The sequence below is a fragment of the Galleria mellonella genome, unplaced genomic scaffold, assembly GCF_026898425.1.
Source record: "Galleria mellonella isolate WM207_F2 unplaced genomic scaffold, CSIRO_AGI_GalMel_v1 utg64, whole genome shotgun sequence".
Classification (NCBI taxonomy): domain Eukaryota; kingdom Metazoa; phylum Arthropoda; class Insecta; order Lepidoptera; family Pyralidae; genus Galleria; species Galleria mellonella.
This window is the reverse complement of record NW_026442133.1, coordinates 5,516,969-5,544,063: the sequence shown is the minus strand read 5'-3', so window position 1 is coordinate 5,544,063 and position 27,095 is coordinate 5,516,969. Positions and strand designations below refer to the sequence as shown.

The window sequence follows — 27,095 nt, the reverse complement described above, 5'->3', positions numbered from 1 at the left end:
AATTAAAAGCAATCATTTTCTACTTAGATTTTGATATTAATTATTAGGAATTTGAAGTTATTTTATCTTCTTATCTTTTTAATATAGAGTAGTTAAGTAGAATAAAAAAAAAAATATGTATAGGTAAGTTTACTTTGCTGTTCGATTCCTGCATAGAATGAGCCACCCTTTTCTTTCCAGGGAGTGTCTAGAGGAACTTAATGGACAAGAGATGGGCAGTAGCGTGTCTCCTAAAACATCACAGAAGTCCAATTACGGTTACCAAGCAGACTTTTAAAACATAATTAAAGGCTAACTGCGGTTGCCAATCCGTCTGTCTAGCATGACAAATACTGCAACCCTCCCCCCCTCCCCTTAGCGGAAGGCCTATGATCAGCAGTGGATTACGCTAATGATGATTAAACTTACATAAGGTGAGTTGATATGTATTTTATGAGTTCATTTTACGGATAAACTTACTATTAAATATCGTTGTATTTGAAAATTTTTACCCAAATCTCAGCATATCAGTTTTCTGTGAGTAAAAAATATCAAAATATCATTGAGCGATATATGATATGATAATTTTTACCGCAATCTTAATCTATGCAATTCGTATCGCAAACGTCCATAGACTACGGTATAACTTATTTGCCGTCCCACTGTTTCTCTACGAAGAGGTAAACCGCAGATGGAATATTTGTCATTAATTTTGTGTTAATTTTCTTTTGTTCCCGTCTGTACCTGTAGATGCGGTGGCAGAGCAATATTGTCCGCATGAATAATGCAGGCTCTACAACGAGGCGGGCTCAACGCTGGCCCAGCGTACACTAATGAGAGCCATCCAACTCGGCAGGGCTATTATACCACCCTCTATAGCAATAATTTGTTAGTAATTCCCTTCTAATTATTGTGGTATTTTTTGTACGAGTAGAATTTTAAGTGTAGTACACAATATAGATAGGATTCTGTTTCTATATAAATATAATGCTATTATTTTATCATAAATCTGAAAATTTGTAATATTTGGTTGTTAAGTTAGTTGTTCACGCTGATAGATTTTAATAAAATTTAAACATTGTGGATTAATACGGGTACTCAGAATTCGGCATATTAGATACATAGTAAGAAATTCTGAGCTTTATGAATCCTTATTAATATTATTAATTTTAAAGTGATTTTACAAAAGCTGTTTGCTTGGGCACCTCTATTCCATTCGTGTTTCAACCGTGAATCAGTTGTGTTTGCATGGCTATGTGTTCGGTTTGAAGAGCGGGATATGGCAGTGAATTTACAGGGTATAGGGGAATAATACTCAGGTATTATTCCCCTATAGTCCTCAGGAATAGCAACGCATGGGGAGTATCATTGGCGAAACAGTAGGTATACTCATTTATGTCCATGGTACTGCTCATGTGTACGTGCGACGGTTATCACTTTCCGTCACGTGGGCTGTTAGCTTGTTTACCATTCTAAGTTGCACAAAAAAGTTTTGTTTGTTTGTTATCTTATACCGTCTAACCGGCTTAACTGATCCTTAAGAAATATGGCGTATATATACTATATAGAATCGAGATGAATACAGACTACTTTTTTCGTAGTTAGTGAACATATTTTGGTTATATATGGATATATATAGTAGATAAAGATGCAGTTAAAAGCTTGTATATTTATATAAAATGTCAGTCTAGTTAATAATAAATATGCAAAAAAAAATAAGAACTGACAAATGAATGTACTGACAAAAAATAACTAAGCATAATTTATTTTGAAAAGTACGACTTACGTCATCAAAAAAGGAAGAGCTATTAATATTTTTTCTTATCTAAATTGAAGTCTCAAGTGGAAGCTTAAGTATTTCGTTAAAATACTTTAAATAAATTGAAATAAGAATTTGTTAAATCGATGCCTAATTTAAAATAATAATAATTCTGAACAGTCACAACTCGTGTACTTTTAGATATATCAACTCTTGTTAATACTTAAGTATTTGCATGTACACAAGATACAACCAAGTAGTAGTAAATCCTTTACCAAGAATTATCTTTTAAGTAGGTACGACTTTGTGGAAGTGAGATGGTAATCACTGTATTAAAACTATGGTTGGTCTTTGAAAGCGGTAGCTTCAGATTCTACTGGGACTAATTCATCATCATCTATAGAATAGTTCTTAAGAACAAACTTTATAATGTGCTAATAGATCAGAAATTCTCAAAGATGTTTTTGGTGAATGTATGTATTATATTGAATGACGAGAAGCTTGTGAACCTAAGACGGTTGGCGTTCCAGAGTAGTTTTGTTCTGGGACAGATGTAGAAAGCTGTGCTCTTAGATACTGCTTGCATACAAGGTACTATTCACTTTCCACTTTTCACTGAAATCTAACCGAATATAGTTCTGCCAGAAGTCACTTAACCATCTTTCCTCCTGTAGGGCAGTTGTGATTGTTAGAAATAATAATAATAAATTTCAGTTAATTTACGACTTGATAGTAGGTAAACCTACAACTATGTACATAGTTACTGATATTACCTGTCGAGGTTTTTCCAAGAGATTACAGCATGGGATTCAAAGAAGAAATAAAGAGGTTTCTTCAGGGTCGGCAAAGCGTATGTAATACCCCTGGTATGTATGAAACGGCTTACCATTAAGTTGGTCGTATATTTGTTTGTCACTTCAGTGGTATAAAAAAAAATTACTAATAATGACCTAGTCTTCTGGGCAAGCATCAGAGGATTATTCAACCTATTTCTATACATATTCAGGATACCATTGCCATTTTCGTGTATTATGTATAAAAGCAAAACCGACTTTTGCGCTGAACATTGCCAAAACCTCTGTGTGGGCGTCAAAGTCTCGACGATGTTGGTCGAGGCACTATGAAAAGGCAGGAGTTGCAGCAGCATACTAAACTTATTATTAAATTTGACCTGGCGATGACTAGTTAACTAGTGTACTTAGGTAGATGCACTCTTTTTACAGGAATACTAGTGACCATTATAGATGGTATATATAATGGGCACCAACTTATACCTACCTCAAATATTTGAACTGGTTTTTCTTCACATTGTATAATAACCTGGGTAAAGTATAATAACTCCAATATAGCGATTAAGTTTCTCAGTGCATTGACAGAGAGCCAGCAATACCATGCCGAGTTTAAATAGTCGATAATTGTCAATTACAGTTAGGTCTTTGAACATGTTTTAAGAACAACGCTAATGTCCATATCTCGTCCTCCCTTAGTCGCCTCACACGACACCCACGGGAAAGGATTGGGTGACCTATTCTATGCCGATACCACCAGGCAATTCAATTTCCGTTATGAAATAATTTAAAAGTATTCTTTTAAGTTTCATTCATTTTTATTCATTCACATTACATTTTATTTTTCTGATAGAAGTTGAAAATTATTGTACATATAAAAGTAATTTTATAAGTATACGTTCAATTACACAAAGAGAGATATTTTTATCTTAAAAATCTTTTATATCTTGATGATATTTTATTACAAAACGCAGTAAGATCTTTTAACAACGAATTTAAAAATAGGTTTTCAATTCGTGTTGTAAGTACGTATTTTTATTAATAAAGAAAATTAAATTATTACCTATAAATATCTACTCAGCTAAACTTTGCGAGATTTTGATTAAATTACTGCCAGAAATAGCTCAGAGCAGTTTAGGATGATGAAAATGAAATGGCTGTCGTTATATCCATTTTACTGAAAACATTTGCTATCTAGGTACTGGCTGAAAATGGTTTTGTTGTTTAAGGAAACTTGACCTTATTTCTTAAGATGTAAAGATGTGGTTTTGTTATTTTACTGAGCAATGATCACTTAAGATTCAGTACCTTTACTAACTTTAGATAATATCAATCAGCCTCATTTTAGAAATAAGTACTATGTAGCCATACATTTTAGGGAGATTAAATTGTGTAAAAGTTCGATAAATGTTTGATAATAGCGAAGTTAGTAATAAATAAGTTTCAGATTCAAGGGCAGATATTTAATATTGAATCCCTGTTTATTACTCGCAGTTGCGAATCTCGTAATGGACCTTATGAAACAGGATAAGTCGTCTGTTTGGGTATCTCTATCCCATTAATGTTTCTGTCGCAAGGCAATTGTGATTGCATGGCTTTGTTTTGGTTTGAATGGTGCGATATGGCAGTGAATTTACTTACAGGTTTCGAAGACAATATCTTAGTTCTCTTTATGGTAACGCATAAAGAGTACCATGAGCTTCAGTAGTTACCACTTTACTTAAAGTAAGCCATCGGCTTATTTGTCATACATATATATATATATATGTGTGTGTGTGTCTGTGTGTGTGTGTATAGTTTGTTGTAAAGATAAAAAGGATATAAAAATATATTTATGATAAGTATTATTAAGAAAGAAGGATGGCACCATTGTAACTATCTTTTCTTATTTGTTACAAACACCTAAATATAATTAATGTTATACCTATATGCTTTTATACAGGGAATCAATAGATACTGGAGGTTCAAGGCCGTTTTTATGGCGGTCTGTGGGTGGAGGTCTTTGTTCAGCAGTGGATTGTGAATAGCTGAAATGAATACTGTTAGTCAGCATATTGATTTTCTAGAACCGAAAAACACGTATATTATTTTTATATAAATATCTACTATATACGTATAGTAAATTATTCGATCAGCAGACTTGTTTGCCAACGTCGTTGCATAAAAATCATACTTTTCCAGCTGCTTGATGTCTATGAATTCTAAACAATATTGTACATCAATTGATCAATGTTTCTCTAAAATAGCAACTTAGAGATAATTTCTATTACAACCATTTGTGTAGGGGAGGGGATTGTTGGTAACGAAGAATAGCAGCCCTATTGGTAGCAATATGGTACTCGTACCTCCTTATACCAATAACGTAGGCATGATTATGAATCCATTTTCATCATTTAAAATAAGTACAACTTGGGCAGAGTTCTTTAGACTATACTATAGCTGTGATTCGTAGATATATTGTAAGCTAAAGCACTAAATCGTAACTGGCTTATCAAGAACAAGGCTAGTTTAATGCTGCTCTAATTGAATCTATTGTAAGACAAAGACGGTTGTCTTCAATTTCCAACCAACGTAAAAAGGGAGAGGGTTCTAGAAATAACTATGTTATTATTAGCAACCCGCCTTAGCTCTGTGCGGGTTGATAGACAAAATATAAATTAGTACTTAGACCAATAGACGATAATAGCAATAATAAGTATAGGAATGTTAATTCAAACTACGATTTTTTTTCATTTTTACATACGTCGTAACTCCTAAATTAAAAAACCGATCAATTTTGACTATGAAGCTATTTAGTTGGATAGAGATTAATATCGCGATACGATTAACATCATCTTTCGATTCTATCCGTAATTTTCGTAGGGATTTTTATTTTTTTTAAATAATATTATAGCCTATATAACTAGTGGATAATGTATCTTTCTATGAGTGAAAGAATTATTTTATCCACTACAGACAAAGAAATAACTCTTTACTTTTTTGTAATATTAGTGTAAATGTAGATATTTCGTTTCTTTCTTTTTCTATTAATGATATAAATATAAAATAAATTACACCTAAATACACAATAATGTGTTGATTATTATAATAATCGCAATCTTATTTTTTCCTTTTTCATTTGTCCAGTTGTTAAACTGTAAGGCAATTATTATCATTAGTAAAGTCATGTTAATAATTAATATAGACAAAAACAAAGAAAAAATAATGAACCTCGATTATTTTGAAACTAAAAATAAGTTAATTTAGTTCTCTACCTATATCGATGGTACTATATGGCAGCGTAAATTTACCACTAATAAACTAATTTTCGCAGCATTACAACAATAATATTTTAATTACCACGAAGTCCAACGCTGACATTACTGACGATGTAATTTTTGTTTAATTTGTCACGTTCGAGCTGCGACGTAAATGTACCCTAGATAAATTGTAAGTAATTTATGCAGCGAGTGCTCACGAAACGGCTCGGATGCCTCTGCCGGCGTACACGAAGTCACGCGATACCGACATTCCGCGATTAAACCGAGGTGACAAATTGTGAATTGAATTAATGTACACTACCCTTCGTAAGCTATAACTTTACACGTAACACACATAATTAAATTATTAAATAGATAGGCGTAAAATGTCAAGATAGTTGGCACACGTTTTAAATGTAACCGGATCCGAGATAGCCACATTACGTGATTCGTTCAGGGAATGCATTTATCTTTTTCATGTTTCCACAACTTCGGTTGTTTTAATTTTATATTCGGTAGGTAGGTATGTAGATTTATTTGACGTTAAGTACTAGATAAGTTGTAGCAGATAAGTTAAATTAAAACGGGAAACCCTTTTCCATTTAACTTTCACATTTTCTAAACTCTTTTACAGTCAAAAAGGTAGCCATTATGTAATGAAAAGTTAGCAATGGTACTGTTAGGTATTTAATTCCGTTAATAGTGTCTTTTTGATAAATAAATGACTAATATATTTAATTTTTTGTCTTATTTTTTTTGTAATGAGAGAGGATATCTGTATATTGATATTGTTTAGCGTCCACTGTAATAAGTATTCAGTTATCAATGTTTATATCATATATTCAAGTTATAAAATTTAACAATTAATAGATCTACGATATTAAAGTACATTAAAAAATATTTGTAATAAAAGATGTTTGTGATTGAAGTAAGAGTACAGTACAGTACAGTACAGTACAGTTATGATAAATTGAAAATATTTCAATATATATTATATTATAATATATCCAGGATATTAAAAAATAGTACACCATATTGATAATTTAAACATGATTTCAATTAAAAAAATGAGGAAATATCTTAATGTGAAAATATTTATAAATATAATATACATTTGGATTATCCAAATGTATTTAAATTGAAGAGCTTTAAATCAGCATCCAGCACTTTAATCAACGGATATTGCATTTGCATGTGTACGTCCAGAGCAAAATCGTTTTACAAAACAAGTAGGTATGCAAATAGCAATAGCAAGCGTTGTCGTGGGCCAGGCGAGAATGTTAAATATGTGTGTGTGAGCAAACACAAGTTTAATCTACGCCTTATCGCTTTTCTCGGGTAGGGCTGGCATCATACCTATTTCATCATAATAATTTTAACTCGCAAACATATTTGGTTTTCTTTTGAAATGAATCTGTTATCTATTTTATGCCCTAGAAATTTTCTAGGGCATTTCGGCGCCCGGAATTCTGGTATTACATTAATCACGTTACCGCCAAACTTTACATTTATTTTTTAATTAAAGCTAAGTGTTTTATTTTATTGCAATAAAAAAGAAGTAATATCAATAAATTAATATGAAAATTAACTGAAATTGCATTTAATAAAAAAATCACAATAGGCGACGATGTTGCATTACACAATATAATTATACAGTTAATTCTAATTAGGAAACGTTTTTTTTTTACTAAATCGGTTAAAAAGTATCCAGTTGCTATATGATGGTGCTATATTTATATTATATAGCAGCCCTACAGTATTGCAGTATTACGTTGCCTCGCCAAGTTTCAAATTGTTGAGATACTAGTAGGTACATTATTTCCCCTTGTCAATACAGCTAGTGCAGATTTCATTGCACAATAATATCGTAAACAGTACTCTGAAAACAATTTCTTAGTACAAAAATAAAATATATTTTGTATGTTATGGTATGGATTTATTTCTGTAACATTGTAGTTAAATGGTATGGAATCTTAAGTGAAAACTTATAACATGTTCAATATTTTATATCTACTTTTGTAAAAAAATAATATATTTGTATATTTGCGATACTTAAACTTATAATATTATTAATCTAATTATAATAAATAAAGACTGTCTATGGTATTTTCGAAGTCTTCAATTTACTATATCTTGGTAAATGTAAGTAGGAGAGTTTAAAAGTATCAAAAATCGGCGTGTATGCTTGAGATAACGTATGACAGTACGTAAGACAAAGAGATATGTATGTGTAAGGATAATGATCTTTGACACTCGTTACTATATTTTCCACTATATCTAAACGAAACTAATGTGAAAAAAAGGAAGATATAATTATTTTAGTTATTAATTATTGTAATTGTAATTAAGCAAACAAATTGAGAGTGCGTAATAGATTGGAAGTATTTATTTTTTATTTAATCTAGAATGGCAAACAAGCTTTAATTCAACATGATAGAAAATGATAACCTTCGTTTATAGCCCTGAGTACATGGACACCATAAAATATACAAAAATATCCAAATACATGTTACTCATGCGTTGTCTTTTCTGAGAATTTCTTTATACCTTTATGTAGAAATTAATAATGGGTGTCTATCTCATTCTACTAATAAAATTCAAATATAATATAATATTATACCAAAGTATAACAATGCCACCAGACTCGTTTGATCACTGAATCGTTTGAACTGATACAAATGGGATAGTGGTACCCATGTAGAGGACTTTTAGGGTAAATAAAAAGTGGCAACCATTGTTTATGAATACTTGCAGCATGAGAAAGTTTGGTAGCGTGTTGCCGTCACGTCCTTTTATGAATCTGTACAAGCGTTATATAACAATACATTATCAAGGAATATTCAAAATTAATTAAATTATAAACACAGAGTTAATTCTATTGTGTTTAACATAAAATACACGCTCATCACGGCCGGTTGTAAGGATTCCAAGCACAGTGTATTCTCACCTCCCCTACACAAATTCTCCGGCGACATGTACGTGCTCAAGTGATTTCTTGCGCCAGAATTAGAATAATCTAATCTTTGCCTGAAATCACAGCTTGATCCTCATTATGTTTCCTTCTTGGCTCTGATTTTATGTAATAGAACATTGTCTCCGACATTACAAGAAGTAACTCAAGGATTATGATGTTTGAAGATTTAATGGACTAAGAGTGATTTGTTTTGAAACAATGTGTCAATGTAAAATAGCTAAACAATGGTTGAAAAAACTGACATGCCAACAATGTGAGTGCTGAGGAAAACCTGGGCTAACCTATTATGAGTAAATAGTCTTTATTCTACATATTAGGGATGAGTCGGGAGGCTCTGGAATCAGCGTGCATTCGTGATACGAGTTGTAAAACTGGATGAAGCAAGAGATGTATGTAAGGGCATAAGATTCTTTTTGAAACTTAACGTGAAGATGAATAAATTATAAGTAAATGTGATATTAAAATATCAAGATTGTTATGATATGAAAAAAATATTCAGATGAAAATTCTATATTACTCGTATATCTAAATAAATAGCTCTTACTACATAGCTTGTCCTTCCTATTGAATGTGAGTGTGCCATGAAAATGAAAGGTCAGATTTTTGTGACTGAATTCACTCTAACGACCTTTACATTAATCAAATTTTAATTTTATTACTAAATTTTATACTGTTTTTGTTTTCTTAGATAAATTTGGTAGAATTTTAGTTATCGTGTCGTTGCATAATTTGGATAGAAAATAAACTTGGTAGGTTTTTGGATATTATCATGTCATTTTTAATATGTGGCCTCGCTAACAAAAAAGTCTTTTCTCTGAGGATATTTTCAAAATCGGAATCCAAACAAAGTATTAGATTATGGGTTTCTTTTTTACTTTTCGATAGTCAGTAAATGGAAACTCACTTTTACATAATTATATAAAAAATTAGGCATTTACAGAATCATAATTTTACGTGCAAATAAATACGCAGAAATTTCACATTCGAGTTATAGAAATTCTAAGAAAACATTCCAGAGTAGAGTAGTCCAGAATACAAATTCCCGAAATAAGTTATTTTTTATATTACCTCGAGGTGTTGCTTATGAGATTCCATTACTGAACACAGAATGTAGCGAACTTCATATTGAACTTAATGTAAACCGATATTGTGCTCCTGCTGAATTTATGCGGAGCGTAAGCTACCTATTAAAGATTATATCGGGGCACGCGCGTAATACATGGGCCCTAATAGAATAAGGAGATGCGAACAATGTAGGCCTATTCAGTTTTCACGTGTAACGCGCGCTTGGCTATCATCACGTAGGTAGGTACAGGGTTATCCGGTAACTAAATGGCAGCTACACACAGCCATGCAATATGAAATGCCCGACAAAATCATTTCGGTAGACATTTTGTTTGTTTTAGATTAATTTATGTTGGAAAATAAGTTGATTACCGAAAAAAGCTTTAATTTATACGTCTTTTATATATACGTCATCTAGAAGTGGTCCATTTGTTTGGTTTTCCTATTTCTGAAAATCAAGCATACAAAAAGCGAGTTACTAATAAACATGAAGCATGTGAAGCTAAGTGAAGTGTGTTATTAAATTAATTTTTGATATATTTTGTATTATGACGAGAAAAACAAACATCATTAAAATGAGTTCCGTAGTTTATATCTCAAGTTACGAGGACAACGAGTGGAACCCTTCCACGATTATGCACGTTCCGTTGCCCAGAGCTTTCATTTCTATGCTGTGTCGGATTTTAATTCATTTAGTATCTATTTACATAGATTTAAAGTTGCAATATTCCTACTGGTATATATAAACAGAAATAAATTAATTAATAATAACAATATTATTAAAGAGTGTGAATAGAAGAAAATATTTATTTTCCTCTATACTATCGTTATATTATTGAATATTATGGAATACAAATAAATATGAAACGTTAGTTGATTTTAATGAGTGTTTCTAAAAGCAAAAAAAAAAAAAAAAAAAAAAAAAAGCGTCCGTAGCCCCAAAACTAATTAAGAATATGTTTTTCTTTAATTTTGTTTGTAATTAAAAAGTTTAACTACTTCACTTTAATTTGAAAATAAAGTTATTATTATCAGAGTATACGACATTTTACATTGTCATTAGGTGCCGACAATTTTAATTAAAATTTTATGACGCTGGATAAATTGTATAAAAATATGAGTAGATATTGTCCTAAAATGGACATATGGAATAGACATATGTATATATGATAATATATTAAAATTGTAACTAAGCGATATCTGCACATGGGAGATATTTTAGTAAAAAAATATATAAAGGGTTTTAATAAGAGCATTAGAGGCTAATACAATAATATTTAGAAATTTTGTCTATTTTATTTGGAATCATGCAGAAACTACTGCACCAAATTTGATACGGTTTTCGCAGTTGTATTTCAAAACATCTGACTTAAAAACTGGTAAATTATGTTGACAGGATATATAGAAATAGTTTATTTTGTTGATTTTCCTACTTTGAAAGCTACTTGTATGAATTAGCAAGAATAAAAGGTAGTTTATCATAAATAGTATACACAAATTAAATGTATGTGTGTATGTAAACATGATTATATGATGAATGAAAAAGAAAGAAAAATTTCAAATTCATTAAAAAATAATGTCTATAAATATCATCTAAATTATTAAATAGAAACCCAATGAAGCATAATAAAAAACGTTTTGGTTGCATAGAGAGACGGACAAATTGACTTATACCACATTTTAATATGAATGATATGATATACCAGAGGGAGACTTTGTACAAAAGACGATTGCTTGGGTACCTCTGTCCCATTCGTATTTCTACCGTAAAGCGACGATTACCACTTTCCAACAGGTGGGCCGTCAGCTTGTTTGCCATTCTAAGTTGTATAAAAAAAAATTGTATACTAAATTTCATGTAAAACTATGATTGAGTAATAAACATCCAAATACTTTTACAAATTTTCATACAACACTATATTAGAAACATAATAATTGTTGTAGCGAGTGAATCGCTACTCCAACGTTAGCTCATTAGGTTTAAAGTTCCGCTGGCAGCTACAAATAATACTGCAAAACGTTCAGACAATATTGAAATTCTGTGTGTTACATTTTTGTTCTCTAGCTGTACTGTATCAGGCGGCTTCATTTACGTGCATTAGTATATTAAGTATCCTATATTCTGATTTAGGATATAATATATCCTTGTACCAAATTTTATGCAAAATTTCTACAGTAGCTTTTGTGTGAAAATTTAACAAAGATCCATCTTACAATTTTTTACATTTATAATAGTAATACGATTAGAAATCTGTGTCAATAGTTTTTGGTGTATTGACTATAAATGTGATAAAACAATATTAACTAATATTTTTCCGTGGCTTTATTTATCCTTATTATCTTCTTAACGTATTCTAATAATAATGGTAAATCAACGGGACGGGTAATAAGTGACGATCCTCTATAATCAAGTGTAGTGTAGGACTAGATGGAATAATGGTCTCGTTGTATTGGTCTATGTTGTGTTGGTTTATGTTGCAAGCAATGGATGCGAGTGTCTCATATCCATTCTTTATGGAGATAATGTTCTCCTAAAAGATAGTAAATTGTTGAAATAATGCTGATAATCCTAATACTTCTTTTAAATATAAATCTACAATAAAATTTAAATAAACAAACAAACACAATTGCCCTCTTATTTCTGAACTCTTACTTTGAAGGTAGGTATACGTATTATGTATGTTATAATAAATACTAATTCGCTGCAATTTCGCCGCTGCAAACTCGTAATCTTCCACTTTTGTAGGCAATACGAGAAATTCTTTCTCGGTGGTTACCTACGTCGTAAGAGGGAACTACATTAAACATTTTATATTTACTATTCCATATTCTACTCCGTTACTTAGGATACATTGTATAATAATATAGATTTCAGAGCTATTAGTTCAATGTGATTATATCTATGTGAATAATTAATAGAAATTTTGCTGAGAGTTGCGACTATAGCATATGTAGTATTAGATTTTTCTATATACGTATTGCGGAGGATTAAAGTATAATAAAGATGAGGATGGGCGAATATATATCTCTATATATCCTTACTTCTCGAAGAAAGTATTTTATTTTATTATTCTTATTTTGTAATATTTGGTTAGTAATTGATAGTTTGAAAAACTGATTTTATATGAATACATATGATCCGTTTATTTTAACAAAAGATATAAAATGTTACATTTTAAAAATCGAACATATTGTTTATGCTGTGTCAGATGATTATAATGTAACGGTCATAATTACTAGCATCTCAACGTAAGCCCCGGGAATATAGAATTTCCTTATTGATTTTTTGGCGCCATCAAAATGGAGGAGACTTTCAATTGTATATATTTTTTTTTATCTCTGTAATTGCTTCACTAATTCTCAACTAATGTTCACAATTACTGTTGTAGTAATTACGTTTGTATAATAAGGTTTACTTTCGTGTTGATTATAATATTTCGCCATTTTTTCGCGAAGCAAATTCTTTTGTATCATTATAATATCACATAAAACAATAAGAAATTCTCGGAATCCAATCAATTCCGGTTTCGCTTTGTTTTCACAACCCAACACAACAATGTTAATTTAATTATAATAGCAAGTTATTCACTAACTTTTCCCCCAACTTTTTCACATTTGACACAACCCGTCATGGGCAATCATTGAGAGCAGTTTAGCGATTTTCCTCTCATCCATATATAAATGATGATATTATATGTCATCATAAGGAGATAACAAAGAAAACAGCAAAACTACTTATTTCAATTAAAAACTAAACTAATTTTATAAAAAATTCTATAGGACCAATCTATATTAGATATTCTTTCAGATAAATACATAATTTTTAAATCGGTTTATAAGTGACGAAGTCATGAGGTAGGTAATAAAAAAAGTACAATTGACTTAAAAACCTTTTTTAAGTCGTTTAAAAATAACACTTTATTATGTTCTACTAGCCAATACGAATTGGCTAGTTACAGATTTGAAGGGGCCTGGCTTGGAGGTTAAACCCGTATATCGACAAATCTCGGGTTCCTACGGTGCGACTGACATTGATTAGCGATCCTGCACCCCGCCACCATATTTCCGGCAAATGGCACTGGAAGACCGTCGACAGCCGGAAGTGATAATCAGATAAATTTATATAGACTTTTAATAGTGCTTTTGAAGACTAGATTGTAATTTTATAGTTTCAATAACATTTATTTGATAGATACAAAAATAACTCTGTTTTAAAAGGCCTTTGAAAAGGGAGTTTTTCTGTTTTTTCTTCTATGAATTTTACGTAATATTTAATTATAAATATATCAATTATAATTAATTAAATTGATAGTACTCATGTGTTAAATCTATTTTAATTTTAACGTAATAAAAGCTATAAAACAGAGAAAAAAAAGTTATTCTAAAAAAAAACAATACAACATTAATATAATATATAATGGGGAAGGCCTATTTTCTGCAGTGGACAGTTAACAGCTGGTATAATATTAAAAGTCCCAGCATAGATTAGGCCATCCCTCCCCTTCATGCGGGTGTAGTAAGAGACGACTAAAGGAACTTAATGGTAGAGTGATCGGTAGCAGCGTCCCTCTTAAAATATTTCTAAAACACTAACTGGGGTTGCCAACCCGCCTGCCAAGCATGGCAACTACTGTCAGAATTACCCTTATGGCGAAGGTTTATGTTCAGCAGTGGTAAGGTAATGAAATGATGATGATGATGATATATTTGTAGCGTTTCTGTTCTGTAAAACCTATCTTTACTCAAGTTACTAATCAAGATCACGAGTTCATATCTGATCGATATCAATTACTGTGTCAATTTAAATTTCCAACTCATCCTCTGACGATGGAAAACCCTGATAAGAAATTAAACTAAGCCGAATGATAATGTTAGGCTCGTTTTCTGCCATATTGGATTCTAATGTGCTCGGCGAAATGGCGAACGTGGCGAGTGTTTTGTTTATCATAACGGTGCTAGTCGACATATGATTCTGACTATCCCTTTAAGATTTATAATCGTATATTCTTTTAAACCGACTTCAAAAAGGTGGAGATTTTCAATTTGGTTGTATTTTTTATTTTATGCTTGTTACCTCATAACTCTGTCAGTTGAAAATCTATTTGGAAAATTCTTTTTTATCTGAAAGTATATATTACCTATAGTTTAGTTCCATACGAATTTTATCAAAAGCGGATTAAGTTAAATTTTTGCTTCAAAATAACTGATTTTGCCACAATTGAAATCGGAGTTTTTGTGGAATATAATTTAATCATTATTATATTTATAATTGCTTTTCAATTACTTTTATATTAGTTGTCATAGTTATTTTAAGCTTTCAAAGTTATTAGTATTAAGAGAAGCAATTAAATTACATAGTAAAAAGTGTCGTCCTAACGATCATTAAAATTGTCAGAATTAATATAAAAAAAATACGTACCTATATAAAATTTCCTAGGAATATTTTGTTTCAAATACGATACTGATAACGATGTGCCTCTCTTAAGTAAATTCGATATTCCAATACTAGTAACAAATATAAAAACTTTTTCAGTGGGCGTGTAATGAAGAAGTTTCAGCAGTTTTAATGTTGAGATTTTTGCTACAACAATTTTTATGAAGTCTTTTTGTAAAGTTTTCGATGCACTTTCAAAAGATTAAAACAGTGATATACTTTCAACACGGATTTAAACTTATTTATAGCACTTTCAGTTCTGTGAATTGTATAATATTCTTTTTTTTATGTATATTCCTAAATTATATCTCAAAATAGCATAAAACTTACTCACTGTTTGCGTTATCTGTTTCTCCTTTTACTTTTTCTAAGTTACGAAACGAATTTTGATACGAGTTGTATTGTCATTTAGATAGTTTTTACGGAAATTTTGTATGTACTTTGGTGTACGTTTTGTACAAGTAGATAATTGCAACCGTGTGAATGTGGACTCGGGATAGGTCGCTAGTTATTCAATGCTTAAAACCATATATATATATATATATATATAAAATAAGAATGTGTTACATAAAAAACATACTTCAATTACAGCAAAAACAGTCACTTTGATTTAAAAATAAATTACTAAGCTATTGATAAACTTTCTAACAAACATAAAAAATACAACCGAATTAAGAACCTCCTTTTTTGAAGTCGGTTGAAAAATATGCTCACGGGAGTAATCCTATTATCCAGCCAATTATGTGAATGCATTAGGACTGTAACTAAGACTGTGATTAAATATATATTAACTTGTAAACTTGTCGAGTTTCGCAGAATGGCAATAAATTATTTAGAAAGTGTCTAGTAATTAAATTTTATTAGGTTTTGTATATTGTGATTACTAAGCGAACGAATTGGGAAACTGTCAAGCTCCCCTAGTTGGTAATTGTAATAAATAAGTAAATATTATAAACTTATTCACAATCAATACAATATAAATGTGAAAGAATTTATTTGTTTATTATCTTTTAGCGGCTTTAGTAATAATTGTCATGTAATTTGGTATACACCTACCTGTTTGTGATAGATAAGTAAATAAGCTATTTTTTACAGTCATCAGACATCGGACGTGGTGGTGAATTTACTACATGTCTTTGTTTAAGTTGCCTATTTGGTCCTGGCATAGAATGAGCCACCCCTTCCTTTATGAGAGATGGGCAGCAGCGTCTCTCTTAAAATATAACCAAAAGCATATCTGCGATTGTCAATTCGCCTGCCAAGCGTGGTAACTACTAACAAAACACCCTTATGCAAGGAAGCCTATGTTCGACAGTGGGCAGTTAATAGATGAATAGGGAAAGGGCTTTGTTAAGTACATATTTATTTACAAAAAAATCTTTTAAAATTACAATTACTTTACAAACTTTATGATTTAGAAACAAAGAAGAACAAGACATGAAAGGCTGACAAAACAGAAATATAAAGCAAAAGTAGATGTAGGTACCGGGGAATACTAGACTAACTTACTATGATCAGATAAACCGTGTCAAGAGTCTCCGGAACTAGCGTGCATGCATGAGACGAGTTATGAAATTGCATGAACCGAAACATACATGTAAGCAAATGCCTATGGTTTTGGCACTCTGTTCCCTCTGCTTATTTTGTATGTAAACTTACGTGGAAATAAATAGATCAATATTGACATACATTCTATATATATAATATATAGAGTATACTCATATATCACACTAATACTGAATGCGTAGTGTTTACTCACTCATTAATATTGAAGTGCAAAATTATGTTCAAACAAATTTTGAATGATCAATAGACTAATTAATACTTCACAAATCTGCGTCATCTGTATTTATAAATTCCATTATTTACTAATAGTTTGAATTAGAGTTGATTTGGTATTGACAATTACTTCTTTATTGCCTAATAATATTTGTACAAATGGCCAATTTTATTGTTGTATGATATTCTGTACCAGCTAATCACTTTTTTTAAAGGATGATAATGGAATGGTAACGCCGTCTACGCTAACGGTATACGCTGGCGGGGTACCAGTGAGCAATGACAGATGAGAATGAAAAGGCAAGTCTACCTGGAATTCAGCACGATAGTTTCCAGGGTGGACCACGTGGAGATCAAGCTGCCAGTGTATTGCTAGCAATGGAACTGGTAGTCCGCATTACTAACAACCCCCCACCAGCTAATCATTAGGTAAAAAAAGTGATTAAGAGGCACTGGTGGCGAAATACTTGTAACTTATATAATTAAAAACAACGAAATAACTTTACATATCATATAGAAAATGCGCCTATTCATATAAATTAACATAATAATATATATTGTATGCAATAACATTATAAATACATACAAATATAATATGTTAACGTAATGATAGTAATTGATTATATAGCTCATAATTAATTTGTAGTTTATCTTCAATAATATTCAACAAAATTGTGTCCAACTGGTTGTTTATTACATTTTCATGATTAAATTATTATAATAATGTGAACGCTTAGCTAAAATGCAAAAATGAGACACCAAAAATAATATATAAGAATCAACATGGGCAAAGGTATAAATTTTACTTTTGAAAAGTAACATCAATGATGTCATATTCATTGTTCAAATTCGTTCACACGTTCAAAAATGGATATACGTTATACTTTTCTTCATAATTAAAATTGGCATGGTAGGAAATTTAATAGTATAAATGAAAATATATATATTTTCATTTATACTTTGTGCTTGCAAAAATTCTTTTAAAATTTGTGTAGATTTTTTTGGATATTTCAAATATGATCATTGGTAGAACTCGATTGTAGATAATACATTAATTATTGTATTAGGTTTGAGGTATAAGATTCAATGTATAAACAGTAATCAAGTAGCTTAAAGAATATCATGGATACCATAACATTCTGTGTTTGGTGTTATTCAGTTCTTTTTTGTGCATTTTCAGTACATTTTTTATGTAACTTTAAATGACAAAAAAATCTTTATTATTTTATATAAATAAATTGTAATATTTTTTTTAATGGATGATAATGGAATGATAACCCCACCCGCGCTATCGGTATACACCGGCGGGGCACCAGTGAAGGATGGTAGGTGAGAATGAAGTAGGTCAGTTAGCCCATCGTGACGAATTCAACAAGAATTGTTCACGATGGTTTCCAGGGGAACCACGTGGGAGTCGACCTAATAAGGTATATTGCTAGCAATGGGGCTGTCAAACTCCATTTCTAACAATCCTTTTCCTCCTAAATGGTAATATTAGACCAATATTATCTTTTTTATATGGAGATTTATTTATTTTTGTCCATCTAATATATTTCTTAACATAGGAAACTCTTAAACAGAGAGAATATATTGCCATCAGTGGGATGCTGTTAGGTTTTAATGGCATTGACATATTTCATATTAACTAAAATATTTTGCACCGACATTTCTAATATGTCGGTATTCGAGCCATTTAAATAGTAATGGTATGTTTTAACATGACCCATAAAGCATGTAAAGCCAAATATTCTATTGTTAGCTTCACTACTTGTATAGTTACGAACACGTGTAGAATCCGTATTATCCGATTATCATCTGAGTATTTGTAGAATTTTTTGAGCAACAAAATGCCTGTTTTTTTTTCTATCTCTTTTCCTGATTGCTGAGTCACGGCCTCGTCTCAAACTGGGTTTCATTATTTTCCTCAATACGACTTACGTGGTTTCTTGTAGATTTTATGTTGGATATTTGTGACTCAATCACGCTTAAGCGGCTAAACGTATTTGAATGAAATATGGTACATAGATAGATCCACATGCCGGATGGCATATATAGAATATCGGTGGTTTACAGCGTGTAATAAGATTATATAGCAAGTTTTTTTTTTCTTGTGTATTATAGTTTTTTCTTAGGCATCTCTTATGATATTAAGGGATGGTCTCGTGTGGATACCAAATTAATTGTGTGACAATAAGTTCAAATATCTTACTAATATATTAAAATAATAATTAGACGATATCTGTACATGGAAGATATTTATGAAAAATTTATATGAGGGGTCTTAATAAGATCAATATGCAAGAATAATTTGTAAAAATTTTGTCTGTATCTGTCTGTTTGTTTGTCTCTCTGTATGTCTGCTTCTTCCGGCGTCATGCGAAACTACTACATCACATTGAATACTGTTTTATTCTTAAAGGATTACAGTTTTAGCCCTGAACTGGTGTATGTTTTATCTTGATATGACGATTCGAGGTCTATTAATTAGTATTTCTACTTTTGACGTTCATGCATACGAAGTAGCGAGTACAGACCCAGTTTTTAATGTAATGTGTCTACGAAACATCTTATTGTCTATCGGTGTATATGTTCGCGATTGAGATTGAAGTGTTTTTTTTTACGAAACAGAACGAAGTTGTTTATATTGTACTATGGTTTTGCGCTTCGCTCTCGTTCAATCCCTGTTTGAGCGATAGAACAATAAACGGTACGGACTTACACTGCGTTCCATTAATTTCCAATACTCCAAATCTAAACTAGACAGTTTAGATTTGAAGTATTGTTAGTGTCACATACACATTTATTCTACTTAAATAATATTGGATAGCAAATTTATCATGAAATCTATGCATGTTAGTTATCAGCTATCCGCCCCTATGGGTATCCACTGACCAAAGTTTTAATCATAAAAACTTCCTTAATTCATAAAAACGTCAAATCTCTCATACACCTATTTTAGCTATTGAACTGTTCTGTCTTTTTCTTTCGTGTGAAATTCCCATTTTGAAAGAAAGCGACAAAACAGTGTAATAGTTAAAGTAGATTTGTAGAAGGTTTTAGTTTAAAAGAATAAATAGGTAATTATGTAGTTTACATAATAAGGTATTGTAAAGTTTTTTAAGACTCTTACTATCAATGGTTTACAGTTTCGTTTGGTTAAATATAGGGAATGGTGTCTTGCTTTATCAATATTTAACTAGCTTTCTACTCGTTTTCATATGCGTGTATTTCAAATGTTGGAAAAACCAATGAAATAGATTATTTCTAGATGGCGCATCAAGATAAAATATATACAAGATTTTAAGTTGGACCTTCAAGAATACGACTGTAAAAATCGCATTTAACTTAATGCAGTTATTTTTGTGTGATGCCGGAACAAATATACATACAATATTGTTTTGTCATCTATTACTCTATTCATCATATGTCTTTAACTGCCCACTGCTGAACATAAGTCTTCTCTTTACGGGGTTTTACCAGTAGGTGCCACGTTAGGCAACAAGCAGATTGGTAAATGCAGTTAGGCCTTGGATATGTTTTAAGAGGGATACTGCTTCCTGTGTATCGGCCTCCCTTAGTCGCCTCTTATGACACCTACGCGAAAGGAACGGCTCGACTATTCTTTGTTGTATTATTTATTTTTATTATTGAAACCTCTCACATTAATTTTTTTAAACATCTCCTATGTACAGATGTCGTCTAGTTACTATTTTATTATATTAGTAAGAGTAAGATTATCAGAATCTCATTTAATATTACTTAAGATCTTTGGATGTCTTTTTATTTACATATTATTCAGTCGTGTTTCCAAATTTAAATGAAATTTGGTACACGGATAGGTTATATTATAGCTTATCACATGTATATACGCGTAAAATATCTCATGGGTTATGTTACAATATAACAAGAAATAAATAAACATACCTACTATATCAATCAGTATAATCAGTACCCTGTCTTTTGTTACTTTTTAGTAACTTAACGGTTTAACCAATGCTATGAAATTTGGTATACATGTATTATATGGGATAAAAAAGATATAGGCTAAAAGTAATAACTTTATTAATGAACATATTCCGATTGCGTAGATGAAGTCAACGGTAAAAGGTAGTATAATTAGATTTAATTTTTTCTTCAAAACTGAATAATAAAATGTTTACTTAAGCATATAAAGAATAGAAGAAGTAAATAGACTTTTATATACCCTACTTTTCAGTAAAAATATTTAAAATAGGTTTAGTGGTATTGAATTATGAAAAAAAAAATCGTGAATAGAATGTATAAAGTTTCCTAATAATATACAGGTACATAATTAGATAAAGTAATAATCTTTTTCTGAACGCACAGTAGATAATATTTGTAGTAAAAGTAAAAAGTGACAGTTTAATCGTAAAAAAAGGCTATAAACCTCAAAATGTACAATAGAAAAGTATCTTTTACGTGAACAAATTTCTACCAAAATTAAAGTTTGCTTCCAAGCGCAGGCATTCATATTGAATATTGCGGTGCACAAAACGGGGCCCGTTGTCCGTGAAATCTCATCAAGTCGAGTGCCCCGTTCCATCTGCGCTCCGGTCTCTTCCAGTAATTATATTATGATCGTAGGGGGTTGACGTTAATTTGTGAAACTGCTCGGAAACCCAACGCTTAGGTGGCAGGACAGGAGTAGCGCACGCGATTAATTCAAGAAGTGGAATCCTACGTGAATTAATGGGATCGTCCGTCGCGTTGTGCCTATTGATCGGCCCGATGTCTGGGCGGGGACAATCGTATTGTTGTACGTACCAGGTAGAAAATTCTGTTTTGTATTTCTTATCTGAACTCGTAGCTATCTGTTATTTAAAAACATTGAAATTGTGTTGTGATAATTATTGTTTAACTATTGACATCACGCGGCTTTTCTCGCGTGAATTATGTTAAAAGGATATTCTATTCTTCCAGTCCTTAATTCATCTTTATTAATTTTCAGAATTATGTACGAAAGATGTTAAATGAGATACATAAAATACTTGTGGACAAGATTATTTAGTTATATAATATCTATTTATTAAGGAATTTTAATGAAAGTTCGTATATTGTGAGAGTTCTAAATTGCTGTAAATTTTAGGATAATGATAATAATACCTTTAAAACATTTTATTAGCTTACTAAATCAATATAGTTGTAATCTATGTAGGAAAAACCATGAACAAAAGAGGGAGATTTTGTACAAAACTCGTTTGCTTGGGCTCCTCTGTCCCATTCGTGTTTCTACCGTGAAGTAGTTGTGTTTGCATGGCTGTGTTTCGGTTTGAAGGGTGAGATATGGCAGTGAATTTACAGGATACAGAGAAATAACACCTGAGTCCTCAGGAATGACAACGTATGGGGGGTATCACGGGCGAAACAGTATAGCCGTTAGTTTGTTTGCTATTCTAAGTTGCATAAAAAAAAGCTACTAAAAACTTATAAATTCATTCTAATATTGTAAATGTGAAAGTTATTTTGTTTGTTACCTTATAGTGATTAACGTATTTACCACTTATTACAATATTTGGTTTACATGTATTATATGGGATGGAGAAGGATACAGGCTACTCTTATCTCGATCAGTAAACTTGATTCACACGGAACAAGTCGCAAGTAAAAGCTAGTAATATAATAAAACGCATATTTATTAATATTCAAGGGTTGAAATAAAAATTGGGCATTTTCATTATGCATATGAAAGTATCTACTATACCCATATTTTCGATAAAATTTTTCATTATGTTTGACTTTGGAATTTGTTTTATTTTTAATATACTGCCTTTATATCATAAAAATGCTATTCTCATGCTTATAATAAAATTGAAAATTTTTTGCAGCGTATATTTATGTAGAAAGGCTTGAAGGCCATTAGTTCGAAACACGCTGACAAAAACATTTGTGTTTTAAAGTAAATTTCTAACGGATTCTCAGTAAAGGAAATCATTACTAATAAACTAAATAGATCCTAGTACATCGATTCCAGTGATGGTGATAGGACCTGCCTTTGTATTGTTATAAGGTGGGCAAAGTGTAAGCATCGAGTGTTAGTGTAAGCACGTTCACCACAACGGCAACACGACTTTGATTTTTTTGTTTATGTAAGATTTAATACAGAGAGTAGAAATCCCGAGATTCTGTTTGTAAATGGACATTTGAATTTTAAAGCAAAAGGTGTTCAGAAAATTTTCAGGCAACGACGTACGAGTATGTTAGTTATAATCTATGCAATCCAGCACCGAGAGTCATACAGCGCTAGAATTTCTTTATACATAGTTTATTTATCATGCTTTATCCAGTTATTTTTCACAAAGAAGCTTAATATAAGTAATGCGGTACTGAATACCATACTTGATGCTGAAATATTATTAGTGAGAGGCGGTTGATTTTTTATTTAACTACTGACTAGCAGTAACAGAAGCGAATGATGACTAGGGCGGGTAGCGTTCTTTAGTGTCAGAGTGTTTTTAGTTTCCAGATGCCTTTCGAAACGCGAAGTGAAGGAGGACAAGGAAGAAGATTCTAATTCATCTTTATTTTTATGTGTAATTAAGTTTTTTTTTTCATTTCTTTTTACAATCGATAGGTTTATTCACATGTTGGTACCCTATTAAGTTTGATTAAAGTCATTATTTCTTTTGAACAACAAAGTTATGCTTGATGCAAAGCAAATCTACTTCAAGACAGATGATTTTACATTCTAAATCGAGATATACAAATTAAATTAAGTACCAAAATTCTAGGGTGCGTTTTATTCAATTGGAGCTTTAAGAAGAATGCTAGCTGTGTGTGAAGCATACGCGAAAAACCATGGTCTGGTATATAATTCTAGCAAAAGTGTAATTATGACATTTGTATCTGGACATAAAAAACCGAAGTATGTGCTTCCTATATCACTTAATGGAAATGTACTTGACGTGGTAACTGATTTTAAATATCTCGGTCATATTATTGCAAATACTTTAAAAGATGACCTGGATATAGAACGAGAAAGAAGAGCATTGGCAGTTAGAAGTAACATGTTGGCCCGCAGGTTTACTAGATGTACAAAACAAGTAAAAATAACCCTGTTTAAAGCTTTTTGTCAGGTGTTCTACACAAGTAGCTTGTGGGTCAACTATAGTCAAAAAACTTACAATGCTCTTCGAGTTCAATATAATAATGCCTTCAGGGCACTGTTGGGGCTACCTAGTCACTGTAGTGCGTCACACATGTTTGCACGGGAGCGTACAGATGATTTTTACGCAATACGACGCAAACGAATTGTTTCGCTGTTGGGTAGGGTGCGTGTTAGCTCAAACAGTGTCCTGAAGACAATTGCTGATAAAATGGACTGTCCTATCCTAAAATATTGGGTGGGACAGGTTATCAATGTAAGAGCGTTATGAACGCTCATTTACTAACATAGGTTAAGTCAATTTGTAATTAACAAAATGGGCCTTATGTAGTCTAATTAAATAAATATTATTATTATTATTTATTAATTAAAAAAAAGTAGGTACTGAGATTATTACTAATCAATATTTTTTTAAAGGTATTTATAGCTTAGTTGAGGTAATTTTATTACGATTAGTCTTTGTTTTATTTGCTAAGTAAAATCTATCTATTAATTAAATTAGTAATGAATTTAAAAAAATCAAAAGATTTGCCCGGATTTCAACGTTGAAGACGATTTACGATTTGCAGATTGAATTCCAGTATTCATCAGGGTGAGTTAAATATAAATATATTATTTATTATGGACTGAGCTAGATAGGACGTCAATACATACTTATTCTTGTACAATTCATGTAAATTTTCATATTTGAATTTTCTATAAAAAGTATCACTTTTCGTAGAAATGATTTTCATAGAGTGGTCTCATTTATTTCTTTAGGTATCTGACAAAATTATATTACTATTATCATACATTTTTATTTTTTACAATATTTTCTTTTTCCGTTGTCCCTAATAGGGATTGGACCTTTTGCCCTTTTAGTCCCTTGGGAGAGACACGCCGAATATTATTTCTCCCTACACTAAGGGTAAACTCGGACCTTTTGAATGTATTATTAAACTTTTGTTGTTACCAGGATTAGAATAATATGGGCTCCGGATCAAATCTTCGTCTCCTTCGCTGTTTGTATTGTGTCGTAAAAGATTTATATGTCCTTTCGATTCAATTGATGAGGAGGGAACAATTTTAAAAACATCGAATGTTGAAAGATTGGTATAAATATTTTTTAGTTTTTATACAGAACTTAATTTTTATACTTAACTTTTATTTGGGATAATTTAAATGGGAAAAGAAAGACTATTAAATAATCATTAAATAGTACAAAGTTGACAACAACAAAATCAAGCGTGTGCTTTAGGCATAAAATGGCTTTTATGTATAAAAAAAATAACAACTGCAACTGTAAATAATTTGATTGGTTGTTTTCACAGTGGCAACAACACAATTCTATATCTGGACACTGAAGACGACCGAAGTTTTACAATAAAACGTGGTTATGACACAATTACAAAGCTGCAAATGAGTCTTTTCAATTCTTAGAGGTGCTTTGGGAGAATATAATATATAACACCTATTTTTTTCTTTCTAAACTATAGTTATGCAGTAGTTAAGATATTTCATTACATGCGAAAGTTTGTAAAGATGTAAGGATGAAATGTTTTTTACTCTTTCACGCAAGAACTATTGAACAGATTTGAATAAAGTTTAATACATGGACAGATTACGAGTATATCCTAACTTAATAAAATTTGTTTAGTTTATATAAAAGGGTACATTTAGGTTTCTTTAGGGCAGGAAACGCGCACGTGACACTCCTAGCGTTACAATCGTTCATAGGCTACAGTGACCGTTTACCATCAAATAGGCTGTATGCTTGTTTGTTACCTTTGTAGTATCAAAAATATACAGTAATATATTTTTAATTAAATGAAATACATATTTTCATTTTACTATATTACAGCTTTAGCTTTTTACAATATTTAGGCAACAATGGATACAAAAGATCGACTACAAAACAGTTTCTACTTGAATAAATACTTTCTTATCCATATAATTTATTGTAGCAAATATTTCTATATCTACGAGCCAAACCAATTATTTTGATTTGACTAACTGTAAATATATAATGGAGGACAAAAGGCCGGGCCATTCACGATGCTACAAGCTGTGTTTAGAAGACTTGTACTATGCAAACTCGGCGGACGTCCGTTGTCCTACAAAATGTGCTTATAAACCGTTGTAAGACAAAGGACTGTGCAAACATTGTCTATTTGTATTGTTTCATTGTTATAGATGATCAATGACTACATGCAATGGTTAAAGATTAGCTACAGTAATTGTTTCTCGTATATGTTATCATCTATATGATATTAGCCGTCTACTGTCCACTGCTCAACATACACCTCCCTCAAAAGAGGGGTTTTGTCAGTAGTTGCTTTGCTTGGCAGGCGGATTGGTAACCGCAGTTAGGCTTTGGTGATATTTTAAGAGGCTTCCCTCTTCTCTGATATTTTAAGAGGGAAGCCGCTGCCAATCATTCCACTATAAGTTCTCTTAGTCGCTTTACACGACATTTCGTACGACACTCACGGGATAGGAAGGGGTGGCCTATTTTATGCTGGGACCAAACATATAAGCATATGTTATATGTAAAAATCTAGCAATCCGGCCCGGTTTCGCATGGGTAGATATCATTTTTGAAAATAATGTATAACCTATGTTACTCGCTGATAATATAGCTTTCTCTAAAAATTTTTAAAACTGTTGAGTAGTTATTGTGTTTATTTATTACAAACAAACAATCAAATGTTTCCAAATAATATTAGTATAGATTTGAAAGAAACATATATTGAAACAATGGCTTAAACTTTGTATAATGTAAGTAGGTAAATTGGTACACGGATCAATCACGGATTATTAAAGAAACTAATTTCTATTTATTATTCATAAAAATAGCTTTCGTGTGGTCCTAGAATAGATCCCTCCCTTTCCATTCCTGTGGGTGTCCTAAACGGCGACTAAGGGAGAGCGAGGGATGGGCAGCAGCGTTTCTCTTAAAACATCTCCAAAGCCTAA

General features: G+C 31.4%; 1 protein-coding gene across 1 annotated transcript in view; it reads right to left on the bottom strand.

Annotated features, from left to right (window-relative positions):
- The window catches only part of LOC113512494 (protein O-mannosyl-transferase TMTC2), a 152,390-nt gene that overhangs the window by 17,093 nt on the left and 108,202 nt on the right, over window positions 1-27,095 (bottom strand). The window lies entirely within an intron of this gene.